The sequence below is a fragment of the Eucyclogobius newberryi genome, unplaced genomic scaffold (genome assembly GCF_026437365.1).
Source record: "Eucyclogobius newberryi isolate DKJ021-1_F unplaced genomic scaffold, fEucNew1.0.hap1 SCAF_123, whole genome shotgun sequence".
NCBI lineage: Eukaryota > Metazoa > Chordata > Actinopteri > Gobiiformes > Gobiidae > Eucyclogobius > Eucyclogobius newberryi.
Genome location: NW_027315750.1, coordinates 1 through 16,060, shown reverse-complemented (window position 1 = coordinate 16,060; position 16,060 = coordinate 1). Strand labels below are relative to the sequence as shown.

At 42.8% G+C, this 16,060-nt stretch overlaps 10 non-coding genes across 10 annotated transcripts; 4 read left to right on the top strand and 6 right to left on the bottom strand.

Moving 5' to 3' along the window:
* Positions 1–492: 492 nt before the first annotated feature.
* Positions 493–564, bottom strand: trnae-cuc (transfer RNA glutamic acid (anticodon CUC)). Its single transcript has one exon. It is a non-coding gene; the product is annotated as a tRNA-Glu (tRNA).
* A 2,160-nt stretch (positions 565–2,724) lies between these two features.
* Positions 2,725–2,806, bottom strand: trnas-uga (transfer RNA serine (anticodon UGA)). The gene has a single exon. It is a non-coding gene; the product is annotated as a tRNA-Ser (tRNA).
* A 399-nt stretch (positions 2,807–3,205) lies between these two features.
* Positions 3,206–3,277, bottom strand: trnaa-agc (transfer RNA alanine (anticodon AGC)). Its single transcript has one exon. It is a non-coding gene; the product is annotated as a tRNA-Ala (tRNA).
* A 744-nt stretch (positions 3,278–4,021) lies between these two features.
* Positions 4,022–4,093, bottom strand: trnae-cuc (transfer RNA glutamic acid (anticodon CUC)). Its single transcript has one exon. It is a non-coding gene; the product is annotated as a tRNA-Glu (tRNA).
* Positions 4,094–6,147: 2,054 nt separating this feature from the next.
* On the bottom strand, positions 6,148–6,226 carry trnal-uaa (transfer RNA leucine (anticodon UAA)). The gene has a single exon. It is a non-coding gene; the product is annotated as a tRNA-Leu (tRNA).
* A 402-nt stretch (positions 6,227–6,628) lies between these two features.
* trnaa-agc (transfer RNA alanine (anticodon AGC)) lies at positions 6,629–6,700 on the bottom strand. Its single transcript has one exon. It is a non-coding gene; the product is annotated as a tRNA-Ala (tRNA).
* Positions 6,701–11,170: 4,470 nt separating this feature from the next.
* trnaf-gaa (transfer RNA phenylalanine (anticodon GAA)) lies at positions 11,171–11,243 on the top strand. Its single transcript has one exon. It is a non-coding gene; the product is annotated as a tRNA-Phe (tRNA).
* Positions 11,244–13,297: 2,054 nt separating this feature from the next.
* trnaf-gaa (transfer RNA phenylalanine (anticodon GAA)) lies at positions 13,298–13,370 on the top strand. Its single transcript has one exon. It is a non-coding gene; the product is annotated as a tRNA-Phe (tRNA).
* An 896-nt stretch (positions 13,371–14,266) lies between these two features.
* Positions 14,267–14,338, top strand: trnaq-cug (transfer RNA glutamine (anticodon CUG)). Its single transcript has one exon. It is a non-coding gene; the product is annotated as a tRNA-Gln (tRNA).
* A 1,622-nt stretch (positions 14,339–15,960) lies between these two features.
* Positions 15,961–16,034, top strand: trnay-gua (transfer RNA tyrosine (anticodon GUA)). The gene has a single exon. It is a non-coding gene; the product is annotated as a tRNA-Tyr (tRNA).
* Positions 16,035–16,060: the final 26 nt, after the last annotated feature.

Sequence of the window (16,060 nt, the reverse complement as noted above, 5' to 3'; positions counted from 1 at the left end):
TAAAGGGTTAAGCAGGTGGCATCCTTTGCTGGTCAGGGGGAAGAGAAAGGTATGTTTCCAGCAGGGTTCTAAGAAATATGAAGCAATGCCAATGGATTTCTTGCCCATCAGCTTGACCACCTGGCCACCACAATACTGCATCTTTGGAAAATTACAGTGAAAGCGTGAGACCAATAAAAAAAAATCAAGATATGCTTGTCCAGTCAAGAATTGCTGGAAAACATGACTGATCCCAAATGAAGCAAAGTATGCGCTCTACCGCTGACCCACTTTGTCTAAGAGAAATGCTCCAAAAAGAAACACCAACCAACCTGCTAGTCTATAGATGCATAGAAAAGCTAAAGGTTGATAACAAATTTTCACATGCTGCGCCCAAATCGATACCATGTTGCTATGCCTCTCTTCACCTCCGTCCAGCTTGAATGTACTCGTAACCACAGCGAGTCTTGTACATAATGCAGCTACAAGTGTTCCAGCAGGACAGACTAGATACTCCCATACCGGAAGTTGAACCCGGGCCACCTGGCTGAGAGCCAGGAATCCTAACCGCTAGACCATATGGGAAGGATTTAAGAAGGTAAGAGTTGATTTAATGGTAAATAAGATAAGATAAGATAAGATAAGATAAGATAAGATAAGATAAGATAAGATAAGATAAGATAAGATAAGATAAGATAAGATAAGATAAGATAAGATCAGATCAGATCAGATCAGATCAGATCAGATCAGATCAGATCAGATCAGATCAGATCAGATCAGATCAGATCAGATCAGATCAGATCAGATAAGATATTCCTTTATTGTCCCACATGGGCACGATGGGTTCATACACAGGCCCCAGATGTACAAGGTTGTGGTCCGAGCTGCCCAGGGGAGGGAGGGGGAAAGAGGAATAAGCCTCCTTGGTGTTGGCAAAAAACAAGTCCAATGTTCTATTGTTTCTGGTGGGGCAGGTAACATACTGGGTGTATGTTGGTAGAACAGAAGAGGGAGAAGCGTGGTTAAAGTCACCAGAGACGAGGGAGAGAGCCTGTGGGTGCTGTGTTTGCAGCCTACAAGTGCAGGAGAGCAGTGCTTCACAAGCATATTCAGTATTGGCAGACGGGGCCACATAGACTGCGATCGAAATCACATGTGAGAACTCCCGGGGCAGATAATATATCTTTTCTTCCCGCATTCTCTCGTTCTGTCCGCCCGCAGCAGATGAAAATTGTCCAAACCTACAATAGAGTCTGGCATTTCTGCTGTTAACCAGGTCTCTGTGAAAATCAAGACACTGCTGTCCCTATAAATCCTCTGGGACCGCATGAGGCTCGCTATTTCCGTCATTTTATTTTGAAGGGACCTCACGTTACCCATGACTACGGCGGGAACCGACTTCCTGTTTGTCCCTCTCTTCTCTCGGAGTTTACGTCCAGCCCGTCTGCTTCGTTGCGTTTTCCTTAGGATGTCCGCCGGGATAACGTGACGATCTCCGGGTAAGACGACTGTTCTCCGCAGTTTCATTAGTTCGTCCTTTGTGTAAGCGCGGTACGGCGCCGGCCGGGGGGCGGGGCCGGAGCCGGGGGACTCAGAGCCAAGACACATCGCCACGACACGACGAAAACACTCAATCCAGCCGAATAAAGTCAAAAACAGTTGAATTAAAAACGATTCCAGCGCGTGTCCCTATCCTACAGTAAAATAGAAAAAAAATTACTAACTATATTTACAAAATATAGGAGATAAAGCACAATAAGTGTGAGAAAAAAGAGAGAGCGTTTACACCGGGCTGCTAGCTGTACCAGCGCCTTATGACGTATAAAGAAGGCCTCATTGATGCTTGAGAGTTAAGGAACAGTTCTGTATGTAATAGATATAAGCCCATTCCACGTGCAACAAGTCTAGTGATTAGTATTTTCCTTGTGGCTCAGCCTATTAGACCATGGACCTGAAATCCACAATCCCGGATTTTGGAGGCTAGTATCCTGTGCATATTGCTTATGGGGTTATGTACCCATAATAGACTCAAATTGCTTCAGAATGTCTAATCATGGGTCTTTTTTTACCTACATCTTCTTTCACTACTCAGCTATCCTTTTCCCCAAAAAAGAAATAACAATGTAGGATGGAAAAAAGAAATGTGCTGCTAGATTCAAAGCAAATGTGGAACTGGGAGCTTGCGCTGAAGATCGGCTTCCATCATCCAACACATTACTGACTAGCTTGGTTCATTTGGATTGACAATCGCAATAATGCAAGTAAAAAAAATCTAGCAGAGGATGGTTTCGATCCATCGACCTCTGGGTTATGGGCCCAGCACGCTTCCGCTGCGCCACTCTGCTGAATGGCTATGATCATGGGACTCAAACCCACAATCCCTGGTTCAAGAGGCCAGTGCGTAATGCCCATGGGGCTGTATACGTCTAATAGACTCAAATTGCTTCAAAATATGAAATCTAATTTTAAAGGAATGTGGAACTGGGATCTTGCTACGAAAGACTGTGCTCTAACACTGAGCTACATAACCATCTCTTGCCTGTCATGATTATTTTCCAAGCAAGACCTGGAGTCAACACTTTTCACTTTGTGCCATCAACAGAATATTGAATGGAGATGCAGGGGATTGAAACAAGGATTTCATACATGCCCTCGTTCTGAAAGAATGGCTCCGAAATTAAACATCACCAAACATGCTGGTTTATAGAATAGAACGAAATCTCAAAATCTGTGCTGCTAAACACACGTTGCTGACAGGAATCTAACCTGCGCGGGGAAACCCCAATGGATTTCAAGTCCATCGCCTTAACCTCTCGGCCACAACAACAAGACACCTTTAAACTGTGTTTAAGAAAGTGAAAATTACCCACATTATTTTCTGAAACTAGCGCAATTACATTACCAGATTTAACTCTCCATGAATTCATGGAGACAGCATGTTTTACTAAGCATTCTAAGCTCAGGTTTGGCGAGACATACCTATACTGGAAGTTGGGAATGTCGCCCAGGCTGCCTGAATGGGCCACTTTGTCTCACCTTCCTGCAGGTAGTGTGGATGGATGAAATAATATTGTTTGAATTTTATAAGTGCTGCAAGGTTCAAAGGTAATGCGGGACTGGGAGCTTGCACTGAATCACCACATGTGCTGATTTGAAATATTTCAGTGAAGGTCTCTAAAATTCACTGCATTGTAATCTGGCAATTAGCAAAGACTACAGTGTCGCCTGGAGATGCTGGGAATTGAACCCAGGACCTCATACATGCTAAGCATGCGCTCTACCACTGAGCTACATCCCCTACTGTAACAATGCCTTAAATGATAGAATGGACAAAAACAGAACAGATAGAATAGAAACAACAGAAACAGTGACCAGATAGACAATTCAATTCTTGATTTTTTTTTAAATTCCAATTTGACTGGTTGTGACACAAAGGTTTGTCCCATTGTTACTTTACTTACATGTGCGTCACTTTTTGTGTGTTACAGTAACTTTTTTGGCCTGATCACCCAGTCCACAAGTGTTCCTGTACCTATATATTTACAAATCAAGCACTGTTAAGCAGGTGGCATCCTTTGCTGGTCAGGGGGAAGAGAAAGGTATGTTTCCAGCAGGGTTCTAAGAAATATGAAGCAATGCCAATGGATTTCTTGCCCATCAGCTTGACCACCTGGCCACCACAATACTGCATCTTTGGAAAATTACAGTGAAAGCGTGAGACCAATAAAAAAAAATCAAGATATGCTTGTCCAGTCAAGAATTGCTGGAAAACATGACTGATCCCAAATGAAGCAAAGTATGCGCTCTACCGCTGACCCACTTTGTCTAAGAGAAATGCTCCAAAAAGAAACACCAACCAACCTGCTAGTCTATAGATGCATAGAAAAGCTAAAGGTTGATTACGAATTTTCGCATGCTGCGCCCAAATCGATACCATGTTTCTATGCCTCTCTTCACCTCCGTCCAGCTTGAATGTACTCGTAACCACAGCGAGTCCTGTACATAATGCAGCTACAAGTGTTCCAGCAGGACAGACTAGATATTCCCATACCGGGAGTTGAACCTGGGCCACCTGGATGAGAGCCAGGAATCCTAACCGCTAGACCATATGGGAAGGATTTAAGAAGGTAAGAGTTGATTTAATGGTAAATAAGATAAGATAAGATAAGATAAGATAAGATAAGATAAGATAAGATCAGATCAGATCAGATCAGATCAGATCAGATCAGATAAGATAAGATAAGATATTCCTTTATTGTCCCACATGGGCACGATGGGTTCATACACAGGCCCCAGATGTACAAGGTTGTGGTCCGAGCTGCCCAGGGGAGGGAGGGGGAAAGAGGAATAAGCCTCCTTGGTGTTGGCAAAAAACAAGTCCAATGTTCTATTGTTTCTGGTGGGGCAGGTAACATACTGGGTGTATGATGGTAGAACAGAAGAGGGAGAAGCGTGGTTAAAGTCACCAGAGACGAGGGAGAGAGCCTGTGGGTGCTGTGTTTGCAGCCTACAAGTGCAGGAGAGCAGTGCTTCACAAGCATATTGAGCATTGGCAGACGGGGCCACATAGACTGCGATCAAAATCACATGTGAGAACTCCCGGGGCAGATAATATATCTTTTCTTCCCGCATTCTCTCGTTCTGTCCGCCCGCAGCAGATGAAAATTGTCCAAACCTACAATAGAGTCTGGCATTTCTGCTGTTAACCAGGTCTCTGTGAAAATCAAGACACTGCTGTCCCTATAAATCCTCTGGGACCGCATGAGGCTCGCTATTTCCGTCATTTTATTTTGAAGGGACCTCACGTTACCCATGACTACGGCGGGAACCGACTTCCTGTTTGTCCCTCTCTTCTCTCGGAGTTTACGTCCAGCCCGTCTGCTTCGTTGCGTTTTCCTTAGGATGTCCGCCGGGATAACGTGACGATCTCCAGGTAAGACGACTGTTCTCCGCAGTTTCATTAGTTCCTCCTTTGTGTAAACGCGGTACGGCGCCGGCCGGGGGGCGGGGCCGGAGCCGGGGGACTCAGAGCCAAGACACATCGCCACGACACGACGAAAACACTCAATCCAGCCGAATAAAGTCAAAAACAGTTGAATTAAAAACGATTCCAGCGCGTGTCCCTATCCTACAGTAAAATAGAAAAAATATACTAACTATATTTACAAAATATAGGAGATAAAGCACAAAAAGTGTGAGAAAAAAGAGAGAGCGTTTACACCGGGCTGCTAGCTGTACCAGCGCCTTATGACGTATAAAGAAGGCCTCATTGATGCTTGAGAGTTAAGGAACAGTTCTGTATGTAATAGATATAAGCCCATTCCACGTGCAACAAGTCTAGTGATTAGTATTTTCCTTGTGGCTCAGCCTATTAGACCATGGACCTGAAATCCACAATCCCGGATTTTGGAGGCTAGTATCCTGTGCATATTGCTTATGGGGTTATGTACCCATAATAGACTCAAATTGCTTCAGAATGTCTAATCATGGGTCTTTTTTGACCTACATCTTCTTTCACTACTCAGCTATCCTTTTCCCCAAAAAAGAAATAACAATGTAGGATGGAAAAAAGAAATGTGCTGCTAGATTCAAAGCAAATGTGGAACTGGGAGCTTGCGCTGAAGATCGGCTTCCATCATCCAACACATTACTGACTAGCTTGGTTCATTTGGATTGACAATCGCAATAATGCAAGTAAAAAAAATCTAGCAGAGGATGGTTTCGATCCATCGACCTCTGGGTTATGGGCCCAGCACGCTTCCGCTACGCCACTCTGCTGAATGGCTATGATCATGGGACTCAAACCCACAATCCCTGGTTCAAGAGGCCAGTGCGTAATGCCCATGGGGCTGTATACGTCTAATAGACTCAAATTGCTTCAAAATATGAAATCTAATTTTAAAGGAATGTGGAACTGGGATCTTGCTACGAAACACTGTGCTCTAACACTGAGCTACATAACCATCTCTTGCCTGTCATGACTATTTTCCAAGCAAAACCTGGAGTCAACACTTTTCACTTTGTGCCATCAACAGAATATTGAATGGAGATGCAGGGGATTGAAACAAGGATTTCATACATGCCCTCGTTCTGTAAGAAAGGCTCCGAAATTAAACATGCTGGTTTATAGAACAGAACGAAATCTCAAAATCTGTGTTGCTAAACACACGTCGCTGACAGGAATCGAACCTGCGCGGGGAAACCCCAATGGATTTTAAGTCCATCGCCTTAACCTCTCGGCCACAACAAAAATACACATTTAAACTGTGTTTAAGAAAGTGGAAATTATCCACATTATTTTCTGAAACTAGCACAATTACATTACCAGATTTAACTCTCCATGAATTCATGGAGACAGCATGTTTTACTAAGCATTCTAAGCTCAGGTTTGGCGAGACATACCTATACTGGAAGTTGGGAATGTCGCCCAGGCTGCCTGAATGGGCCACTTTGTCTCACCTTCCTGCAGGTAGTGTGGATGGATGAAATAATATTGTTTGAATTTTATAAGTGCTGCAAGGTTCAAAGGTAATGCGGGACTGGGAGCTTGCACTGAATCACCACATGTGCTGATTTGAAATATTTCAGTGAAGGTCTCTAAAATTCACTACAGTGTAATCTGGCAATTAGCAAAGACTACAGAATCGCCTGGAGATGCTGGGAATTGAACCCAGGACCTCATACATGCTAAGCATGCGCTCTACCACTGAGCTACATCCCCTTCTGTAACAATGCCTTAAATGATAGAATGGACAAAAACAGAACAGACAGAATAGAAACAACAGAAACAGTGACCAGATAGACAATTCAATTCTTGATTTTTTTTTTAAATTCCAATTTGACTGGTTAGGACACAAAGGTTTGTCCCATTGTTACTTTACTTACATGTGCGTCACTTTTTGTGTGTTACAGTAACTTTTTTGGCCTGATCACCCAGTCCACAATTGTTCCTGTACCTATATATTTACGAATCAAGCACTGTTAAGCAGGTGGCATCCTTTGCTGGTCAGGGGGAAGAGAAAGGTATGTTTCCAGCAGGGTTCTAAGAAATATGAAGCAATGCCAATGGATTTCTTGCCCATCAGCTTGACCACCTGGCCACCACAATACTGCATCTTTGGAAAATTACAGTGAAAGCGTGAGACCAATAAAAAAAAATCAAGATATGCTTGTCCAGTCAAGAATTGCTGGAAAACATGACTGATCCCAAATGAAGCAAAGTATGCGCTCTACCGCTGACCCACTTTGTCTAAGAGAAATGCTCCAAAAAGAAACACCAACCAACCTGCTAGTCTATAGATGCATAGAAAAGCTAAAGGTTGATTACAAATTTTCGCATGCTGCGCCCAAATCGATACCATGTTGCTATGCCTCTCTTCACCTCCGTCCAGCTTGAATGTACTCGTAACCACAGCGAGTCTTGTACATAATGCAGCTACAAGTGTTCCAGCAGGACAGACTAGATATTCCCATACCGGGAGTTGAACCCGGGTCACCTGGATTCTTTAGCTAAACAGCCCTAAACAGAATCCCATTCATTTCCTATGGTAGTGTTAAACCACTACGGATGTAATATACTTTTGGCCAGCGGCGGCGCTGTGGCGAGAGCGCGCCATGTTTGAATGCAGAGTGACGTCATTCATTCAATGTGACCGGGACAAGTTTAGCACTAGATCTGCTCCTGTTTTCACCTTCTTATGGACATTTTACTGCCCCAGAACACTCGTATTTTGTGGCATTTATAACGGGCATTTGAAGACGTTTTCAGGTAAAGTTCGTCTTGTGTTTTGCACTTTTGAAACTGTGTTTTTAGTCACATAAAGTCACTGCTACTTCCATGTCTCTGTTGAACAACTAAACGCGACTTTTCTGTCAGTTTTGTGTGATATTCAGCCCTGTGAAGTTAAAGTTTATTACATTTAAAGGTTTGCAGTTGTGCAGTTTTATATAAGGTGCAATATTACGTGATCTGTGTGTTGTGTTGTCTCTTATTGTGCATAAAAGTAGTTGTAGCTTCAACAATTCATCACAAGTAAGAGAGACTTTGTCCCACAATGGGGAAATGCCTTCACTTCATGTTAATGTGGAGGACATTCCACAACTGTTACCTAGCAACAGACTGTAAACAAGAGCCAAAATCCATATGAATGACTCAACAATTCCTCCTGTCCTCCTCTGCCCCATCCTCCTCTGTCCTGTCCTCTGCCCCGTCCTCCTCTGCCCCGTACTCCTCTGTCCTGTCCTCCTCTGCCCTGTCCTCCTCTGTCCTGTCCTCCTCTCTCCTGTCCTCCTCTGCCCTGTCCTCTTTTCCACCCACTCGTGTCCCCACCACCTCTCCTCGTGAGCCCTTGGGTGAGTATAACTACATAAATCATGTGTTCCTTGGTTTGTGTGGAGTCACACAGAGTCACACCGTGTAGAGGAGCAGTCACTTCTGTTTCATTTCATGTCTTTTCCTTTAGTAGTGGCTGAAGAGGACGCGCTGGAGAGGACAATGCTCAGCATCTCCGTCCAAACAACACGTGGATGTGTGTAATGTGTCTGTAACGCTTAAGCTCCATTTTGGATTTATCATGTGTTAAAAAGGTTTGTCTTTTATTCCAGCCGTGTCCAGTCGCTGCTGAGCTCCATCATCCTCAGGTTTACAGAAGTTCACACACAGATGTCCTGCCATGAAAGACACTTTGGGACACGTTCTGTCCTGTGCATGAGTTCAGTTGTTCCTGACCCTGTTCAGGTCCTGCTCTGAATTCATGCACCTGTGATGAGAGTAAGTCATATTATCTGGTGTTCAATATGAATGAGTGAGAGCTTCTTCTGCTCATTCACACTAACATTGCTAAATAAAACAGCAATATAAACTTACTTATGATATAAACAACAGGTCAAATGTAAGTGTGCGTTGTTACTAACAGCTAAATATGACTCATTATTCTTCTTCTTCTCTTACAGCAACTGTTCTGGAGGAACCACAGGATGTAAGAGCTTTTACTTGTTGCTTATTCACTGTAAGATCAAAGTTGATCAAACGTATCATATATTTCTTTCCTCTCTTCAGCTGCTGCAGATGTGCTGCCCCTTAAGCCTCCAGTGCCACTTCCACAGGAGCTGAGGTTTGTTCTGCCCGAGTCTGGAAGTACTTCAGCTCCAGGTCTGACATTTTAATAGAATAATCTAAACAAACATAAACCTATATTGTGGTGTTTTGGTTGTTTCAGATGCAGCTCGTCCCACACATTCTGCATCTGATGCTCCTGGAGAAGAGACAACCCAAAGTGAGTGAGCTCCATGTGTGTCTGTGTCTGTCTCAGTCAAACCATCACAGAGTGAACAGATGAATGCTTCATGCTCCATGTGTGTCTGTGTCTGTCTCAGTCAAACCATCACAGAGTGAACAGATGAATGCTTCATGCTCCATGTGTGTCTGTGTCTGTCTCAGTCAAACCATCACAGAGTGAACAGATGAATGCTTCATGCTCCATGTGTGTCTGTGTCTGTCTCAGTCAAACCATCACAGAGTGAACAGATGAATACTTCATGCTGACTGTAGTTTCACAGCCAGTGCAGTGGTTCTAAATGTGTGTCATGTGTTGTATTTCATGTGCACACGTGTTGCTTATCACTAAAACATTCATCTGTTTTGTTCTGTAGTTCCTCCTCCAGTGAAGCTTCAGCCGCAGTCGTCACAACAGGCCGCCTCCCCCTCCACTGCCCCTGAGCCAATCAGCCAACAGCGCGCTACACCCGACCACAAAACTACATATTTGTCATTACATCATCATCATCACATCAAATTATTAAATGCATCATCTTCACTCAACATCAGCCCGAAAAAGCTGGAGCAAACACAGACACTCTGGCAGCACCACAACTCTGCCTGTCGTCACCACGACAACTGTCGTCACCACGACCATCACCTCGTCTCCTACAGCTCTGACCATCACCGTCTCTTTCTCAGGACGCCCTGAGCAGCAGCCCTGAAGAAACACCACCTTTAAGGACATTGTGGACACAGAGTTCTTCCAGAGGGAGCTGGAGGCCACAAGACAGAGAGAGGAGGAAAGGAAGCAACAGAAGAGGAAGAGAGAGGAGTCACCTGCCCCAGGGAGAACGTGCAGGTTCTGCCCCAGGGAGAACGTGCAGGTTCTGCCCCAGGGAGAACGTGCAGGTTCTGCAAACTGGTGCTGAAGCAGGCCCCGCACAGTCCTCACATCCACACATACTTCCCTGGACTGTATATATCTGTATATTTAATGTAAATACTACTGTCAAGTAATGAATGCTGTCTGAAGTGTAAATAAATTAAACTTAATATTTCTGGTATTTTCCCTGTCAATAAATATTCTTAAAAGTACATGTTTTTTTGTGTTTTCTTTCCAATATAACAATACAACAATATTCTTTAAATGATTGAGATATCATATCATTAACAATATGAGTCATTGTTTTATTTCTCTGCAGAACATAAACTGAACACAATAGTACAGTTCAGTGCTGCAGTGTTAGAGATGTGATAGTGTGACCTCTGACCCCTGCGGACTAAACACCTGGAGTTTTCTGACCCACTCCAAGTTTATTTATGCAGAAGGTGTGACGTGGGTAAATCTCTTAAGGTGAAGCAGAAATCACTATTTGTGATCAATTTGTGATTTTATTAAAATTGCAAATCAGTACCAGCAGCTGCATGTGAGTCCTTCTCATGATCTGACCTTTTAACAAGTGCAAACTGACACACCAACTCATAAACTTTATACATTTAATGTTTTGATCCTTTGAAACGTTCCTCTTCTTCTGGGCACAGCAGGAATTGAACTCTGGTTTCTTGAGATGAATTTGTGAACGAACACGAATCTCTGCATTCTGATTGGTTGGCCTTCATCACAGTGGCACATGGCACACAGGCTCATTCTGATTGGCTGGCGCTCTATGCCCACTATCCACGGCTGGCCCCTGGATGAGTGCCAGGAATCCTAACCGCTAGACCATATGGGAAGGCTTTGAGAAGGTAAGAGTTGATTTCATGGTAAAGAAGATAAACCAATGGGAACGAGAAGTGAACCTGGTTTTGTCTGACCAAGAGTGTAGAGTGTTTAATCGAAAGAAAAGAAAAAAGGACACACAGAAATAGTTCATTTTCTCTCTACGTTATGCCACACGTTTCCCTCCCTTGCCTAATTTATTCGATAAAGTAGCCGAAATAGCTCAGTTGGGAGAGCGTTAGATTGAATATTTAAAGGTCCCTGGTTCAATCCTGGGTTTCGGCAGGTATACCTGAATGTTAGTCTTTGCTCAAAAATACAATAAATAGGAATGCTGGGTCTATTTAATATTTTGCGAGATCAGGACATAAATGGCCTGGAAAGGATCTATAAAACATAAACAGCATGCTTTCGTTGGAACATTGTTAGCATGAACATGTTTGGTAACATGTTTGGTTTTGCTGAATGTTGTACCCAAGACCTTCTGCGTGTAGGGCAGATGTGATGACCACCACACAATGAAACCATGAAGCAGAAGTTTGCCTACTTCAATGCTGCTCTCTTTGATATAGCCCAATGATCAAATGTCATACTTATTTTCAAAACAGGACATCCTGTAGAAAGGTGTGGTTCAACGGTATAGCAGCTAGCGCTCTGAATCCAGAGTTTTTCTTCATTTCTAATTGCAATTAGAGGTGTTACCCAGGGACGACTGCTCACCTTGCCAGAGCAAGCAAGAAATACAATCCCAGAAGTAACCACTGTATGTAATTATGTAAGGAAACCAGGAAATCATTACGGCGCTGGGGCTTCCTTGGTCAAAGGGCCTGTTTAGTTAACAGGAAATGCCTACTCTTTTGTCTATGAAAAATATTTACAAGGACAGTAAAGCCCACAAGAAGAGCCCTCAAACCCATACCTTTCTCCCTCAAGTTTACTGCTGCTACACTTTGCATTAAGAGAGGGAAAAGTATTGCTGCACATCAAGATTGTTTGCACTGTTTGCACTCCTTGTTTCTCATTTTTTGGGCAAGGGATGATTGATGTAAAGACTTGTAGCTTTGGATCACCGTTATCCTTCCAAGGAGCAGTCTGCGGTTCCATGGTGTAATGGTTAGCACACTTTGAATCCAGCGATCCGAGTTCAAATCTCAGTGGAACCTTGAGTGCCCCGAGAGTAGCGTTACTCTTTTGAAAAAGTGCAGAAACATGAAGAATCTTTGGGTAAAATCTGTGCTTACCCCCTGAAAGGAGCCAACCAAAGCATACAAACTAAACAAAGCTGTTAAAATCTGGAGCTGGTTTTCTTATGACCAAGCTTATGATTCAACGCCTGGATTACAAAAGGCGTAAACGTTTCACCGCATTGCAAAAGAAAATCAAATGAAAAGCATTGATGTGTTGAAGGAATCCTTTGACTTGGAGAGACAGGACTTTTATAGGACTTATTATAAGCAAGAAATGAAACAAAGAAATGACCACTATAATCCTCTGACAGTAATCTTTGTTGAAGCCAATCAATCAGAACTTGCGAGGGGAATCATTTCTAAATGATCTCAATGCATTGGTAATCTGGACAACGTTCTGCTAAGTATATTCTAAACCAATGGGAACGAGAAGTGAACCTGGTTTTGTCTGACCAAGAGTGTGGAAATGTGGGAACAGCCCTGAGGAAGACCACAAAATCACATGCCTGAAGGGGAAAAATATCTTTTTTTCACCACACCATGTCAAAGTGCCCATTATTCACAAGGAAATGCTAACTGCTGGAGAACCCAGCAGGCAAACCACTATCAGGTGTTTTGGGGCTGTGCTGTTGCTCAAAAATAATGGACTGAAATTCACAGGGCACTGCAGACTGTTTTTGACTTTGCCATCCAACTCAAATTTAAAACTATGTACTTGGGCCTCAACACTCCTGCCATGGACACAAAAATGGATACCCTTGGAACACACTTTTGGCTGTAGAGAAAAAGGCCATCACAAAGAAATGCTCGACACCAACCACGCCAACGATCAAAGACTTGACTGACATAGTAACAGACATTAGACATTGGATGAATGGAAAACAGTGACATTCAGGCTTAATTTGGATAAGCACTAATTTGATCGACTTTGGACCAAGTAGGACCCCTATTTTCATTTAAATGTGATTTTGTTTTTATTTTATGTTTAGTGCTATTTATGTTCTTTTTATTTCGATTTTTGCTCCCTGGTCGTGTCCTGTATTGTTTAATGTTTAATCGAAAGAAAAGAAAAAAGGACACACAGAACTAGTTAATTTTCTCGCTACTTTATGCCACACGTTTCGCTCCCTTGCCTAATTTGCTGAAAAATTAGCCGAAATAGCTCAGTTGGGAGAGCGTTAGACTGAAGATCTAAAGGTCCCTGGTTCAATCCCGGGTTTCGGCAGGTGTACCTGAATGTTAGTCTTTGCTCAAAAATACAATAAATAGGAATGCTGGGTCTATTTAATATTTTGCGAGATCAGGACATAAATGGCCTGGAAAGGATCTATAAAACATAAACAGCATTCTTTCGTTGGAACATTGTTAGCATGAACATGTTTGGTAACATGTTTGGTTTTGCTGAATGTTGTACCCAAGACCTTCTGCGTGTAGGGCAGATGTGATGACCACCACACAATGAAACCATGAAGCAGAAGTTTGCCTACTTCAATGCTGCTCTCTTTGATATAGCCCAATGATCAAATGTCATACTTATTTTCAAAACAGGACATCCTGTAGAAAGGTGTGGTTCAACGGTATAGCCGTTAGCGCTCTGAATCCAGAGTTTTTCTTCATTTCTTATTGCAATTAGAGGCACAAGTCTTTTATGGATACGCTCTTGTCTCTGTGGCGCAATCGGCTAGCGCATTCGGCTGTTAACCGAAAGGTTGGTGGTTAGAGCCCACCCAGGGACGACTGCTCACCTTGCCAGAGCAAGCAAGAAATACAATGCCAAAAGTAACCACTGTATGTAATTATGTAAGGAAACCAGGAAATCGTTATGGCGCTGCGGCTTCCTTGGTCAAAGGGCCTGTTTAGTAAACAGGAAATGCCTACTCTTTTGTGTATGAAAAATATTTACAAGGACAGAAAAGCCCACAAGAAGAGCCCTCAAACCCATACCTTTCTCCCTCAAGTTTACTGCTGCTACACTTTGCATTAAGAGAGGGAAAAGTATTGCTGCACATCAAGATTATTTGCACTGTTTTAACTCCTTGTTTCTCATTTTTTTGGCAAGGGATGATTGACGTAAAGACTTGTAGCTTTGGATGACCGTTATCCTTCCAAGGAGGAGTCTGCGGTTCCATGGTGTAATGGTTAGCACTCTGGACTCTGAATCCAGCGATCCGAGTTTAAATCTCGGTGGAACCTTGAGTGCCCCGAGAGCAGCGCTACTCTTTTGAAAAAGTGCAGAAACAAGAAGAATCTTTGGGTAAAATCTGTGCTTACCCCCTGAAAGGAGCCAACCAAAGCATACAAACTAAACAAAGCTGTTAAAATCTGGAGCTGGTTTTCTTATGACCAAGCTTATGATTCAACGCCTGGATTACAAAAGGCGTAAACGTTTCACCGCATTGCAAAAGAAAATCAAATGAAAAGCATTGATGTGTTGAAGGAATCCTTTGACTTGGAGAGACAGGACTTTAATAGGACTTATTATAAGCAAGAAATGAAACAAAGAAATGACCACTATAATCCTCTGACAGTAATCTTTGTTGAAACCAATCAATCAGAACTTGCGAGGGGAATCATTTCTAAATGATCTCAATGCATTGGTAATCTGGACAACGTTCTGCTAAGTATATTCTAAACCAATGGGAATGAGAAGTTAACCTGGATTTGTCTGACCAAGAGTGTGGAAATGTAGGAACAGCCCTGAGGAAGACCACAAAATCACATGCCTGAAGGGGAAAAATATGTTTTTTTCACCACACCATGTCAAAGTGCCCATTATTCACAAGGAAATGCTAACTGCTGGAGAACCCAGCAGGCAAACCACTATCAGGTGTTTTGGGGCTGTGCTGTTGCTCAAAAATAATGGACTGAAATTCACAGGGCACTGCAGACTGTTTTTGACTTTTCCATCCCACTCAAATTTAAAACTATGTACTTGGGCCTCAACACTCCTGCCATGGACACAATAAATGGATACCCTTGGAACATACTTTTGGCTGTAGAGAAAAAGGCCATCACAAAGAAATGCTCGACACCAACCACGCCAAAGATCAAAGACTTGACTGACATAGTAACAGACATTAGACATTGGATGAATGGAAAACAGTGACATTCAGGCTTAATTTGGATAAGCACTAATTTGATTGACTTGGACCAAGTAGGACCCTTATTTTCATTTAAATGTGATTTTGTTTTTATTTTATTTTATGTTATGTTATGTTTTATGTAACTATTAAGTTCTTTTAATTACGATTTTTGCTCCCTGGTCGTGTCCTGTATTGTTTTATGTTTAATCAAAAGAAAAGAAAAAAGGACACACAGAACTAGTTCATTTTCTCGCTACGTTATTCCTGGTTCAATCCTGGGTTTCGGCAGGTGTACCTGAATGTTAGTCTTTGCTCAAAAATACAATGAATAGGAATGCTGGGTCTATTGGATATTTTGCGAGATCAGGACATAAATGGCCTGGAAAGGATCTATAAAACATAAACAGCAAGCTTTCGTTGGAACATTGTTAGCATGAACATGTTTGGTAACATGTTTGGTTTCGCTGAATGTTGTACCCAAGACCTTCTGCGTGTAGGGCAGATGTGATGACCACCACACAATGAAACCATGAAGCAGAAGTTTGCCTACTTCAATGCTGCTCTCTTTGATATATCCCAATGATCAAATGTCATACTTATTTTCAAAACAGGACATCCTGTAGAAAGGTGTGGTTCAACGGTATAGCGGTTAGCGCTCTGAATCCAGAGTTTTTCTTCATTTCTTATTGCAATTAGAGCCACAAGTCTTTTATGGATATGCCCTAGATTCTCGTCTCTGTGGCGCAATCGGCTAGCGCGTTCGGCTGTAAACCGAAAGGTTGGTGGTTCGAGCCCACCCAGGGACGACTGCTCACCTTGCCAGAGCAAGCAA